Source organism: Monodelphis domestica, chromosome 2, assembly GCF_027887165.1.
Source record: "Monodelphis domestica isolate mMonDom1 chromosome 2, mMonDom1.pri, whole genome shotgun sequence".
Taxonomy (NCBI): Eukaryota; Metazoa; Chordata; class Mammalia; order Didelphimorphia; family Didelphidae; genus Monodelphis; species Monodelphis domestica.
In genome coordinates this window covers 19,594,942-19,610,476 of record NC_077228.1, presented here as the reverse complement: position 1 = coordinate 19,610,476, position 15,535 = coordinate 19,594,942, and positions in this window count along the sequence as shown.

The window sequence follows — 15,535 nt, the reverse complement described above, 5'->3', positions numbered from 1 at the left end:
CGAGGAAGCGACAGGAGCGGAGCCGATAATTATTAACCTCGCTCCTTGTTTCCGTAGTTTATTGTGACAAGACAATGCAATACGGAGGGAGGTAATCAAAAAGCAATTCTGTAGTGTAAGCTTAAAATGACAAACCTTTCTTTTTCTAAATAAATCACCATTATTTCCACATGGCTCATGTTCAACATGCTGGGTTTCCTTAGTAACAGAATCCTCAGCGATAGCGGGGCTCCTTGTGTGCACTGGGCATGGGAGGTTGGGACCAAGGGTAGGGGCGGCAGGAAGCAAGCAGCCCAGGACACAGGAAGTCAACCAGTTGCTAAGGGGGTCAGGAGATCTAGATTCGAATCCAGGTTCCACCACGCACTTGTTATGTAGTGTTGGGCAAGCCTCTTCCCTTGCTGATGTCGTTATCTCCCCTGTACCGTGAGAGGTTGTGGGAATCGATTCTTCTAAAGTTCTTCTCACGTCTATTTGATGCAAAAAGCCTCATTTGCCAAAGCTGCTATTGAAATACTAAGAAATCTTGTAGTTGACAGAGCCCAGAATTTGGCAGGTGGAAACGTGGATATGAGAGCCAGTTCTGAGACTAGCTGTGTGACCATGGGCAAGTCATTCATCTGGAACGTAAACAAGCCGAAAAAAGTCTCGCGTGATCTACCCCACAAGGCAATATAAGGAAAGCTCTTGAGAGATGTTGAAGCAAATGGGAGGCAGCCTCAAAGGGTGGAAATGTCTGTCTTGAAGGCAGAAGACTTGGGTTTGAGTCTTGCCTCTCATACATTATGGTTGGATAACCTTGGACAAGTCACCTACATTCTCAGCACCCTACACAAGTCTGTAACTTGCAGAGAGTCAAAGGCAAAAAGGGCAGGATTGGGGATGTTGGAGAGAAGAGAAGGAGCACTGCTTGGGATGGAAGGGATGATGATGAACAGCACTAAGGAAGGAGGAAGGAAGGAAGGAAGGAAGGAAGGAAGGAAGGAAGGAAGGAAGGAAGGAAGGAAGGAAGGAAGGAAGGAAGGAAGGAAGGAAGGAAGGAAGGAAGGAAGGAAGGAAGGAAAGAAGGAAGGAAGGAAGGAAGGAAGGAACAAAGGAAAGAAGGAAGGAACGAAGGAAGGAAGGAAGGAAGGAAGGAAGGAAGGAAGGAAGGAAGGAAGGAAGGAAGGAAGGAAGGAAGAGGAAGGAAGGAAGGAAGGAAGGAAGGAAGGAGGAAGGAAGGAAGGAAGGAAGGAAGGAAGGAAGGAAGGAAGGAAGGAAGGAAGGAAGGAAGGAAGGAAGGAAGGAAGGAAGGAAGGAAGGAAGGAAGGAAGGAAGGAAGGAAGGAAGGAAGGAAGGAAGGAAGGAAGGAAGGAAGGAAGGAAGGAAGGAGAAAGAAGAGAGGGGAGCAGACACAGACACAGACACACAGAAGGAGACAGAAATAGTATTACTCAGGGTTGGTAGAAATCTACTCCAGTCCCTTTTGGATCTTAGATCAAGAGTGTGTTAGTAGAGTAGGCTAAATGCCATGCCCCAGTTCTATTACTAGCAGGAAACTGGAAGCAGGTGGAATAAAGCCCTGGCCTGGAGTTAGGAAGATCTAAATTTAAATTGCCCCAACTATTACTAGCTTTGTGACCCTAGACAAGTCACTTACCCTCTGCCTCAGTTTCCTCATCTATAGAATGGAAGTAATAGTAGCTCCTACCTCTCAAAACTGTTGAGATAATGAAATAAGGTAATATTTGTATGAAGTGTTTAATCAGCTCCTGGCACTCTATAAATATGTATTCCTTCCTCTCCCCTCAAAGGGACACTGACTGACTAAACAGAATCTAAACCCACTTGGATGTTTGCTCCATAGCTCAGGAATGTCAGTGTTATAAATTACCAAACAGCTTTAGCACATTGGGTCTATAATATAAAGAAAAGAACCACCTATCTTCCAAAGACAGAGAGGGATAGCAGAGCTGGATGAAAGACAAGGCAGGGAAGAAAGCAGGGAAGGTCACTCTCCCCAAGGGGGAGGAGCCCCAATGCCGGTGGGACCCTCTCAGGTTCCTCCAGTAGGGAGTTAATAAGAACAGAGATTTGAAGCTGGCAGGGTCCTTGGCAGTTATCTAATCCAACCTCTTCATTTTACAGAAAGGGAAACTGAGACACGTTATTTAACTGGCTCACCCAGGGTCACATAGTTAGTATCTGTGGCAAGATTCAAACCCAGGTCTTCCTGACCTTAAATTCCATTCTGAAACCACCTGACCACACTGCCTTTATGTTTTAGTCAAGTCAACATCTATCCAACTACTACGTGCCAGGCACTGTGCTAAGTGCTGGAGATACAGAAAAAGGCAAAGGCAGTCCCTGACCTCAAGGAGCTCCTATTCTAATAGGGGAGGCAATATGGAAATAACTACATTGGATTATCATTTTGGAGGGGGAAGAAGACATTTTGTAATTGCTCAGTTATTTCAGTCATGTCTGACTTCATGACTCCATTTGGATTTTCCTGGCAAAGATATAGGAGTGGTTTGCCATGTCCTTCTCTAGCTCATTTTATTAGGTGGGGAAACTGAGGCCAGCAGGGTGAAGTGACTTGCTCAGGGTCACACAGCTAGTAAGTGTCTGAGTCCAGATTTGAACTCAAGCCTTCCTGGTTCCAGGTGCAACATTCTCCCCACTGCACCACCTACCTTCCTCTAGACAGATAATACAGGAAGTCCAACCCTCTCACTTAGATGAGGAAACTGAGTCCTGGAACAGTCAATGACCCAAGTACCCCGAGCTGGTAAGGAGGAGAGCTCATTGGAGATCCCCAGTCTGCAGACCTCCAGAGCCACCCGGTGCCTAGAGGATCAATTTAAAAACCCCGACCCTGGGCATCGAGGCTGGATGGGGCTACCGGGAGACATCCACAAGATCATGTTTGAATGATGGGGACTGAGGGTCCTCTGCCAGTACCACACACACACACACACACACACACACACACACACACACACACACACACATACAGGCACATTCCACACACACACACACTTTCACACACTCACAGACACACTTATACAAACACATTTACACACACATACACACTCACATACACACACGTTCACACTCACACAGAGGTACATTTACACACTCACTCACTTTCACACACTCATACAAACACATTTACACACACTCACATACACACGGACACACCCTTTCACACTCACACACAGAGGTACATTTACACACACTCACACTTTCACACACTCACACTGACACACACTCATACAAACACATTTACACACACATACACACTCACATACACCCGGACATACACTTTCACACACAGAGGTACATTTACACAACACTCACTCACACTTTCACACACACACTGACACACTCATACAAACACATTTACACACACTCACATGCACATGGACACACTTTCACACACACAAAGTTACATTTACACACTCACTCACACTCATTCAAACACATTTACACACTCACACTCATACACACGGACACACACTTTCACACACACATACGCAGACAGACACACACACAGGGACACACTCACAGACACAGTCACGCACACGGACATGTACTCACTCACATACACACACCCAGCGCCCCAAGGAGGGCGCAGCGCGGGTCGCTCGCTCGATCGCTCGGAGAGGCGCTGCCTGCCTTTCCCTCCCACTCTAACCCTCTCTGCTGCCTCGCCCGCAGCTCCTTCCCCTCCTCTCGCGGGGCCTCTGCATCGCCTCCGGTACCGGAGCGTGGCAGACGGCCGAGAGGCGGGGGCCGCCGCCGCTGCGGCCGAAGAGCTTCCTGGGAGCAGGCTGGGGTCGGCTGTGCCCGGCGCCCCTCTAGAATGACCAGGAAGGGGGCGGGGCGGCACCTCGGGATCGGGGCGGTGAGGAAGAGTGTGGGGACAGGAGAGCGGCTCTGAAAGGAGGAAGGAGAAGACGACAGGCAGAGCCCGGCCGCCTGGCACCCCCGATGGTCCTCGAGTCCCAGAACCTGGGCCCTGGAGAGACGTCTCGGGACGGCGGCGATCACAAGGCAAGGGCTGAAGGGGCGCTCAGAGATCTCGGATGAAGATGTTACCCAGAGGTGGCCCAGGGCTCAGAGGCCCCCGGACCCGAGTTCCGATCCTGCCTCTGACTCTCCGGGTGCCTGGACCACTCACCTCCGGTCCTTGAAGAGGATCGGCCTGAAGGGCCTTGGAGGGCCCCGCCCTTCAGTCTGCCCGTCTATTGGAGGCTGAGGCCAGCCGAAGAAACATCGTTGTGGAGACAGTCATCTATTGCCAAGCATTTAGCAATAATTATAGCCAGCAGTGCTAGAGCACTTTGGGCTGGGCAGCGCTCTACATCCATTATCTTATTTGATCCTCACAGCCACTGTAGGAGGGAGATGCGATTATTAGTCCCATTTTACGGATGAGAAAACTGAGACTTACAGACTCAAAATTTTTCTCTCAGCCACACTGCTGACAAATGCCTGAGGGGGGATCCAGACTTGGGTCTGGGGGGGGGGGGGGCACAGAGGGAGAAAGGATGGTTCCTTCTCTCAAAAAGCGTGCTTGCTGTTGGAGGGAGGTGGGGAGTGAACATGTGACATATATGGCATTTAGGAGGTCATGAGAAGAAGGAGGACATTGTCTCTAAGTTGTGTCTTGTGAGGCTTAATTAGCCTTTATAAGGGGCGTTAGGTAGCACAGTGATAAAACACCAGGCCTGGAATCAGAAAGACCCAAGTTCCAACGTGACCTCAGACACTAACTTGTGACCCTGGGCAAGTCATTTAACTCTGCCTCAGTTTCCTCATCTGTCAGATGAGCTTAAGAAAGAAATGGCAAGCTGCTCATTTACCAAGAAAACCCAAGTAGGTTTCATGATGTAACAATTACAAAAGGCATTTCTTAAGAAGCTCCCCGGGCTGGGCACCGAGCTGAGTGCTGGACATGCAAAGGCAGCCGTGGAAGAGGATGCCCTGGGCAATGCCCCTCCGCTGGCCTCCGGATTTTTGCTCCAAGAGCTCCAGAAGCAGGGCCAGGGCTGCCTCCTAAGGGCGGGTTCCATGTGGGGAAGCACCAGTGTGGCGACTCCCTGACTTTAGACAAGAGGAAGATGTCCATCTTCTTGCTTCAGTGCAAAGTCCCAGGACTGTGGCGGCAGCTACTCCCCACCCTGCCAGGAAGGTCTCACCCACAGAAACACGGACTTTGTAGCCAAAAGAAAGTTAGCCCCCTAGCCCAAGCCCCAAGAATGGATCCTCCCTGGACCCACAGCCTCAGCTGGACAGTGACGGGGAGCTCACCACCTCCTTGGGACAGGAAGGGTTGCCTTGGCCTTCCCCCTATGTCCCAAGTCCCTTCCTGCTCAGCGAGGCTGATTCTGGCTCCCTACCCAGTACCCAGTCCTGTCCCCTGAATATCAGAGCCCCAATCCCCCTCCCTCTGGGACCCAGGAACCCCTCCCCCTGGGCAAAGACCAGATCGGTGGGAGGGAGAAAAGGGTCCAGGGGGCTCACTGTGGAACAGTCCTGCCCAGGAGAGGAGACGGAGTGCTGACAGAGACGGGAGTGGGGGTGACACCCAGAAGAAAGGTCCCTGGAGACGGCAGCCCAAGGACAGGTGGGATTCGAGGTGCTGTCAGACTGCTTTTTGCCTACATGTTCAATGCCTTGCCCCCATGGGTACCTCCCCTCTCTCCCTACCCTTCTAGCTTCCCTTTAGAGGCTATACCTCCCACCCACCCCTTAAGTTTAAGTTTCTTAAGGGTAAGAACTGCATTCTTCCCCCTCCCTTTTTTTTATGCCCAGTGCCTGGCACACATAGTAGGAGCTTTGTTATCTATCTATCTAGGCAGACAGAAGTTCAGGAGAAGGGGGTGACACATGGATGATGGCCCCAGGGGGAAGAAAATAGCCCCTCATTCCCACATCAGCACCCTGACACAGAGTCCTGCTCATCTCAAACGGGCCACTACTGTAGCAGTAACTAGAGGCATCACAATGCACAAAGCATCAGTCCTGAGTTCAATCCAGCCTCATACCCATACCAGCTGTGTGATCATGGGTGAGTCACTTTACGTCTGTTTGCCTCAATTTCTTACTCTATAAAATGGGGATAATAATTGCACCTACCTAGCAGGGTTATTGTGGGGATCAAATGAGTTCATAATTATAAAACTCTGGCACATAGTAAGCACTCTATAATACTAGTTGTTATTATTATTAATAACATCTCCTCTTTTTCATGACACTTTATTTGATTCTCACAACAACCCTGGGAGGAAAGATGGCATTATTATCCCCATTTTATAGATGAAGAAAGTGAGGCCAGAATTGGGTGACTGGTGTCTGAGGATGGATTTGAACTCTTGCCTTCCTGGATCTAAGTGCAACACTCTATCTGAGGGAAGCAAGGATCTTATCAACTCCTGGGAGGGATGGCAATTGAGGGATATAAAGTCTGACACTAGAGAGAGACAGGTTGAGACAAGAGTAGGCTTCCAAAGTCACCTAGTGACTCAGTCATTCCCTTCTGATACCAACCAAGAATTCTTAACACAGCAAGGCAAGACAAGCCAAAAAAACGTTTATCTGGTGCCTACTAGGTGCCAGGCACTGAGCTAAGCTCTGGAAGCAAGGCAGAGCTACCTGTCCCACCAAGAAAGAGAAGATTCCTAACACTGCCTTGATGGTCCCTGCTCTCCAGCGTGTCCCTCCAATAAGCCCCCATCCCTGCTTCTCCCTGCCATCCCACCATCCCAGATTTGATAGGGAAAAGCTCAGAATGAACACATCCATGGGGAAAGTGGCGGCCACCTAGGGGATGCCATTTAAAGAATGCCCACTCCTTCCAGAGCTCGTGAATAATACTGTGCATCTTCGGGCATGTCGTCTCTCCTCTCTGGGTCCCAGGCTTCTCCTCTGGGAAAGAAGGGCATTGGATGCGAGTCTCTAAAGCCCCTCGCAGCTCAGAATCCCATATTGCTATGCAAGTGCTGCTAGCCCAACCTTGTACACCATGACAACGTGCACCGTCTTCCTGGGTAATTTGCATGCATGGGGTAGGAAGGGATAATATGTCTCCCTGCAATTAGCAATAAGGATTTGGCTCTTTGGAAACAATTTACATGCTGGTTTTGATAATCCTCGATTCTTACAAACATGGGGAGATGAATTTTCCTGGCATTGCCTGGAGTCAGCTCTAAATTTGTGATCCTATAATACTTGAAAAGCCACCCGCCCACTCCCGGTCCTCTGCGCCCTTGGAGTCTTAGGAGACCGTGTTGTCTTTTTTCTGGGTCCCATTGTAGATCTGCAAACTGAGACCCAGAGAAGCCAGAGCATTTCCTCAGGGTCAAGCAGGTGAGCAGAGTCAGAGGCTACATTTGAACCATGTCCTTGAACTGTAGAACCACCAATCTTCTTAACTGAGGCTTTGGGTTCTATTTTGATTTGCTTTGTGTTTGCTTTGCCTTTCCTGGAATCCCCAGAACTTAGTAGCTCCTGGCACACATCAGTGTCTAATAAATGCTTGTCGACTGATTATATCAAAAAATTCTTCTGTCCAAATTCCCCAGATCTCACACACATTTCCATCCCTCAGAACAAAAAGATCTTTCTTTTTAATACCAACAAATGAATGAATGAATGAATGAATGAATGAATGAATGAATGAATGCCAGTATTTTTGTGTGTTATTCCAGGGCTATAAGAAACAGAATACTGGTCAACAAATCTCTTTACAAATAGGTGCACCTTCCATGGGCATCATCCCACGGGATACATAGCCAGGAAGGAAGAAGGAAGGGAGCAAATGAGAAAACAAGCATTTAAGCACCTACTAGGGGCCAAGCAGACAGCTAAGTCCCACAGTGGATAGAGTAACAGACTTGGAGTCAAGAGACAAGTTCAAATCTGCCTTCAAACACCTACTAGGTGCACAACCCTGGGCAAATCACTTCACTCTGCTTGCCTCCATTTTCTCATCTGTAAAATGAGCTGGAGAAGGAGATGACAAACGACTCCTATGTCTCTGCCAAGAAAACCCCAAATGGAATCACAGAGTCAGCCATGACCGGAATGACTGAACAACAACAATGTGTCAGGCATGATGCTAAGTACTTTACAAATATTATCTCATTTGTCACCACAACCTGAGAGCTAGTTGCTATTATTATCCTCATTTAACAGTTGAGGAAACTGAGGCACACAAAGGTTGTTGTTGTTGTTGTTGTTTTTAGCAACTTTAGGGTCACACAACTAGTAAGTGTCTGGGTTAGATATGAACTCAGGTCTTCTTGACTCCAGGTCCAGCACTCTATTCATAGGGCCACTTATGCTTGGAAGTATGTAAATTCTGATTTTGACCCATCTAAGTGACTTTTTCAACATCCCACAATGATAGAGCAAAGACTGCATTCCAATAAAATGAACTATAGGAGCACTTAGTTCAACTGGAGCAGTGATGGACTTGGAGTAAGGAGGACCTGGATTCAAGTTCTGACTCAGATACATATTAGCTATGGACTTAATCTTGTGCCTCAGTTTCCTCATTTGAAAAATGAGGTTATAAGATCACCTAACTCACAGGATCGTTCTGAGACTCAGATGAGATAAATTATAAAATGCTTTGCAGACCACATAAATACCAGCTGTCATCATCAAACTGGAAGAGTGGGTTTTCTTTCTTCCCCATAATTGGACAAGTAGGGAAACTGAGCTGTTCCCTTTTCCCTCTCTTTATGATTATGTTAAATCACTTTGACTTCCCGTATCTCCACAAGGAACACCAGTGGCTTCAGAGGGTTGTGATGGAATGAATTAATGAATGAAAATTAATGAATAAAAAAATTCATCTGCAAATATATATATATATATATGAAAAATGCTGCAGATCCAAAAGCAAAAGAAGTCCCCGACCCCAAAGAGCTCACATTCTAATGGGAGAAAGTGTATGGATGCAGACAAGGATCCTGAGAGCCGGAAGAATCAGGAAAGGCTTCCTTTAGGAGGTGACAACTGGATTGAGCTTTAAGGAAGCCAGGATCTCCAAGGAGGACATGGGAGGAAAGAGAATTCCAGCTGTGGAGAACAGTGTGCGTCCAGGTACCAAAATACCAAGACGGGAGATGGAATGTCCACTAGAGGGAACAGGAGGGAGGGGAGGGGGGTCCGGAAAGGCTTGGCATAGAGGGTGGTGATTGAAGTATGTCTGGAAGGAATGATCCCCCTTCCTCATCTCCACCTCTTGGAATCCTGGTTGTTGTTCAGCCATTTGGTCGTGTCCAACTCTTTACACCCCCGGGGCCATAGCACGCTGTGGGGTTTTCTTGCCAAATATCCTAGAATGGTTTGCCGTTTCCTTTTCCAGCAGATTAAGGTAAATAGAGGATAAGGGACTTGAGCAGGGTCCTACAGCTAGTAAGTGTCTGAGGCCAGTTTGAACTCATGAAGGTGAGTCTTGCTGACTCCAGACCCAGCACCCTGTGCAATATGGCGCCACCATGTAGGCTCCGCATAGAATTCTGGTTTCATTCAGAAGTCTGCTCGAGTCCATCTCCTCCCAGAAGCCTTTGCTGACCCTTCTCCTTTCCTAGCCAAAAGAACCACCATCCTGACCTAATTAACTCCTATTTCAAACCTGTTTTATGTCTGATAAATATGTTCTTTCTCACACACACACACACATACCCACTCACACTTACATGCATAGACAAGCACATATGCAAACATACATATGCACATACATGTAGACACATTCACTCCCCCCCCCATAGAATATAAACTCGCTGAAGGCAGAGGCTGTCTCCCACCTTGTATCCTGGGAGGCTGGCACTGAGCAGACAATGAGGAGACGCGGCTTGAGAGAAGCTAGCCTACTGGATCCAGAAGGGCCCATGAATTCCAGGGGTTATTTGGAGGACTGTTTTCCCTAATCTGGGGTTTTAGGCTGGTATGTTGCCTGGACTCAGGAAGATTTACATTTAAATCCAGCTTTGCACACTTTCTAGCTGTGTGACCTTGGGTAAGTCATTTCCCCTGTCTGCCCCCAAAAGAGGCAGAGAATAATAGCGCCTCCTCATGGGGTTGAAGTGAAAATATAGAAATGTATTACAAACCTTAAACCATTCTATATTTATTTATTCTATTGTTCTATTATTATTATCATTCTATTATTTATGACAATTATTCTACATTTCCTAACAGTGAAAACAACCGTGAAGGGGAAGGAACAACATGGAGCGGCAGAGAGCTCCCCAGGAAGGCTTTCCAGGCTGTGACAGAAGAAAAGGGGCCCAGAGGATCCCCGAACTCCAAGGTAGAAAAGACCTCAGAAGCCAGGGAGTCCAGCCCACTCCCCCATTTTCATGACGAGGAAACTGAGGCTGTTACCAGCAGAGCCCGACCCTGATTGCAGTTTGCAGGACCAAATTCGGTCCTCAATGGACTGCATCAAGTCTCTTCCATCTCTGAAGCTGGGGGGTTGCTTGGGAACGGGGCGGCGTGGAGCCAGTTGCAGAGTGTGAGAGCATCCTCCTGTCGCGCATCCTCCGTCGCGGAGGCCTGGCAGTAACGATGGCTCTGCTGTCGGCTCAGTTTAACAGCAGCATTTGGGGCATCGAGGTTAGCGGTAAGTCTGAGCCGACTGCTCGGACCCTTGCTGGCTCCTTCCATGCCTGGCAATGTTGGACTCTGAAGGCAGATGCTGGGCCGTCGTTTGGCATTCTGAGAAGGCTCCAGTGTGGCTTTGGATAGAAATAAAGAAGGGGAAGAAGGAAAGAATAAAGCTTGCGGAACCCCCGCGCGTCCTATTTACAAACTGCCCGGGCTCCTTCCGGCTTTTGTTTTTATTTTCTCCTTCAGTGAAAGCCTGGGAGGCATCAGGATGACTGATGGGCCAGACCAAGGCCTCTCTCCCATCTTTCATCCCCCCTCGCCCCCTCAGTCCCTTTTGCGGGAGAGGACGCCTCAATTATACTCTCTGGGGGTGTCCCAGCCAAACAGGAGATGGAATCAACCATCTGTTACATCTCCAGTGAGCAATTTAATTTTCTCTTGTTCTCGACAAGGAGGCCTGGCAGAGCGGGGTGCGGCTGGATCGAGCCCTATCGGCTGGCCAAAGGCATCTCCTGCCCAGATCTTCCCAGAAGCCTCCTCGCCTTTGGCGGGGACTGGCCCAGCCTCCAGAAACGTCGGCTCTTCACAACAATCCCTCGTGTCTGGACAGCAGTTTGGGCATCCACCTGCTCGACAGTAAATTCCCCAGAAGGAGACTCGCACATACTAGGGGCTTGGTAAATGTTTGTTTGGGGGCTGAACTGACTTGAGGGCAAGAATTCTGTCTTCCCGAGGGTCTGTCATGGAGCTCTTCCCCAGCACGTGCTACAAAATCGTGGCGGTATCTATCGAATGAAGCAAATACTCAAAGACCCGATTCCTCAGTCCAGTGTTCAAAGTCTCCCATCATCCTTCTTTTAGAACATAATCTACCAGGGTTCCCCTTGTCGACCCAGGGCACCAGCCTACCCCCTGCAGCATGGCACAGCTGAAGATGATCATAGCCTCCTGTAATCCCCCTTGTCCAATCATCGTGTCACCCCTTCCTTTTCGCTGCCCATCTCTCCGATCCAGGATTAGCTTCCATGTCTCTGATCTCCCAGTCAGTACATCCTGATCTGACACTAGTCAGCAGCACGACCTGAAGGAGTCATTTCTCCCTTTATGAAAGGACCTATATTGGCTGTTTGGCCCTCCGATGTCATTCAAACTCTCACCTTTCACAACCTCAGCCTCCTCTGTAAAATGTGGATGATAATAGCACCTACCTGACAAGGGTATTGCAAAGATCAAATGAGATAATATGTGTAAAGTGGTTAGTGCAGTGCCTGGCACCTAGTCGGGGATATATAAATGTTTATTTCCTTTTCTGTTCTATTCTAGAGTTTCTTCTTTCCATTTTGTTAGATGCTGGGGAAAAGTTACTAAAAGGAAGAAGAAGAAGAAGAAGAAGAAGAAGAAGAAGAAGAAGAAGAAGAAGAAGAAGAAGAAGAAGAAGAAGAAGAAGAAGAAGAAGAAGAAGAAGAAGAAGAAGAAGAAGAAGAAGAAGAAGAAGAAGAAGAAGAAGAAGAAGAAGAAGAAGAGAAGAAGAAGAAGAAGAAGAAGAAGAAGAAGAAGAAGAAGAAGAAGAAGAAAGAAAGAAAGAAAGAAAGAAAGAAAGAAAGAAAGAAAGAAAGAAAGAAAGAAAGAAAGAAAGAAAGAAAAGAAAGAAAGAAAGAAAGAAGAAGAAGAAAGAAGAACAAGAACAAGAAGAAGAAGCAGAAGAGGAGGAGGAGGAGGAGGAGGAGGGGGAGGAAGAGGAAGAGGAAGAGGAGGAGGAGGAGGAGAAGTAGTAGTAGTAGTAGTAGTTGTAAAACACTTAACATATTTTGCCTGATTTGATCCTGATGACAACACAACAAGGGCATTATCTCCATTTTATAAATGAGGAAACTGAAGCAGACAAATGTCAAATGACTTTTCCAGGGTCATACAGCTATTAAGTGTCTGAAGCAAGATTTGAACTCAAGGTTTCCTGACTCCAGGTATTCCCTCTATGCTATTTGGGTGCCCACATCAGACATGCCTCAGTTTGTCATTGTCTTTCCTGAAAGATGGTGCCCAGAACTGCACACAATCTCCAGCAGGGTCTGACCAGGACAGAGGACAGCAGGACGGATCATTGATTATCTCCTATTTGCTAAAAACTTCCTCTTTACTAACTCAGCCCAAGATCAGAGAGGGAATTTTGGTCTCCACATCACACTGTTGACTTGTCTTTGAGTTTGTGTCCACTCGATCCTTCAGGCTTTTCCACAGGAGCTGTGCTTGCTTCATTACATTTTCTGTGTGTGTGTGTGTGTGTGTGTGTGTGTGTGTGTGTGTGTTTTAATGTTTTTTTCTCCCTTTCTTATCCCTAGGAACCTTGATACTGTTTCCATCTGACAGGGTTTATGTAACAACTGCCCCCCCTTGAAGTTTCTTTATAGTCAAAATCTAAACCAAAGGTTGCCCTCCTAGGAGGTAGCATTTCATGGGGTTCCCCCGTGCTGTGAGAGAAATAGGAGATAAGGAAAAGGATAGAGTGGGGGACAAAAAAGAGTAGTAGAGGAGAAAGGGAAAATGGAAATAGAGGGGGAAATGAATGGGAGGGATTTGAAGCAGGATAAAGACAAAGAGAATGAGGTGGCAGACTGTAGGGCATAAAGAAATGAAAGTAGGATGTGGTAGTAACTGCTCATACTACCTGCTACTTGGAAGGCAATGGCTGGTGGATTGCTTGAGCTCAGGAGTTCTGAGCTGCAGTCAGGCAGAAAACCATTGATGTTTGTGCTAAAGATGATACCAATATAGTAAAACCAGGAGAACTGAGGATGTAAAGGACCAAGCTGACTAAGAAGGGGAAAACTAGTCTCAGGTTAGAAAAAAAATGAGTCTTATTAAAGTTTCCATTCTAATCAGTACTGAAATTAAACCATAAGTGGTTGCTGTACTTCCAACCTAGGAAAGAAGAAAAAAATGGGAGGGAGGGAGGGAGGAAGGAAGGAAGGAAGGAAGGAAGGAAGGAAGGAAGGAAGGAAGGAAGGAAGGAAGGAAGGAAGGAAGGAAGGAAGGAAGGAAGGAAGAAGGAAGGAAGAAGGAAGGAAGGAAGGAAGGAAGGAAGGAAGGAAGGAAGGAAGGAAGGAAGGAAGGGAGGAAGGAAGGAAGGAAGGAAGGAAGGGAGGAAGGAAGGAAGGAAGGAAGGGAGGGAGGAAGGAAGGAAGGGAGGAAGGGAGGAAGGGAGGGAGGGAAGAAGGGAGGAAGGGAGGGAGGAAGAAGGAGGAAGGGAGGGAGGGAGGGAGAAAAGACAAAAAAGCAAGAGGAAAAGATAAGGAAAAGAAAACAGAGGGAGAGAAGAGAAACAGAGAGACAAGACAGATCACTTGTTAAGCTTTTATTATGTGCCAGTCACTGGTCTGAGAATAAGGTTGAAGAAAGATAGAGGAGTAACTCAATAAAGCAGTGAGGTTCCCAAAGCCACTCTGAGACTTACGAATAGGATCAATCCTGCTGGTTGGCACCAATTGGAGCCCACAGAGGTCTCCTCCAACGTACCATCAGCCTACTGCTTGCTCATTGGTCTTGGGTGCTAAGAGTATCTACCATTTCAGAATGCTGCCTGCTTATGTGAAATAACAATATCGGGATGGAGGAGAAAAATGTGTTGGAGCCGGTGAAGGGTTAAGCTGAACTAGGAAATAGAGCTGAAGTGAGGAGGCACAAACCCCCACTATTATTGTTTTGCTGAGTTCAGTGTAGTCAGGATGGGGGGGGGGGTCATCTGACTGGAGTCTTCCATGGAACTTGTACAAGCAAAGGAAGAAGACCAGAAAGCCCACATTAGTTCAGCCTGAGTTCCAAGGGCCAGAGGCAAAGAGGAATGACAGGGATGGAAGATCTCTGAATCTCTGAGTTAGAAGAGAACCCTGGGTGGTGGGGGGCAGGCTGGGGGGGGGAGCCTCTGATGCAACCTGGATAAGAATAGGTTGCCTTCTCCAATCTCTCCCACAGCAGAGCCCAGCAGCTTTCATGCAGCCCATCCTACATTTAGGGCAGGGTTGCTCATTAGAGAGCGCACGTGCCTCTATGTACCTTCTCCCCGTTGCTCCCAGGTCTCCCCTCCAGTGCCAAGCAGAATTATTAAGTCTCGGAGCCATAAGAAGCTCAGATCCCACGGAGCCCATCCCAGACCTTTACAAGAACCCTCCCTTGAGTCATTCCTGCCAACTAGCCGTACAGTCTTCACTTGCACCCTCCCCATTCCAAGACCTCCCCCTCCCTGAGCACTCTGTGTCCAGATCTATTTCTTCGTGACTTCTTGGGGCAGCCCTTCCTTCTAATACTGGAGTTCGGCTTCCACGTTCCCCTCAAGTCTTGTCTTCTCCAGACTAAACACCCTCCGATCCTTCAACAGTGTTCATGCGGCATCTCCTCAAGTCCCTCTTCCCATCCCGGTCACTTTCTCTAGACCCTCCAGATTTTCCACAGTCTTCTGGAGAGGCGGAATCCAGAATCAGTAAGTCCACTTCCCTGTTTGGCCCCAAACCGGAGGCCCAGAGATTCACCTGAGACTGGTCGATAATATCCTGATCATGAATCGAATCCTCGTCTCAGTGGAGCGCAGTGACACAGGGACTTCAGGTATGATTATTATTTTACAGAGGAGAAAACTGAGAACTGAAAGGTTAAATAATTCAGCCATAATCACCCAGCTAGTAAAAGTCAGTTAAGATTAGTGGCTATTGGGGCAGCTGGGTGGCTCAGTGGTTTGAGAATCAGACCTAGAGACGGGAGGTCCTGGGTTCAAATCCAACCTCAGATATTTCCCTTTTACCTAGCTCTTACTGCTCTTCTGCCTTAGAACCAATACATAGTAATGATTCTAAGACAGAAGGTTAAAAAAAAAAAGATTAACGGCTACCCATAACTGGGAGAACATTGTACACAATAACAGCAATATTGTCTG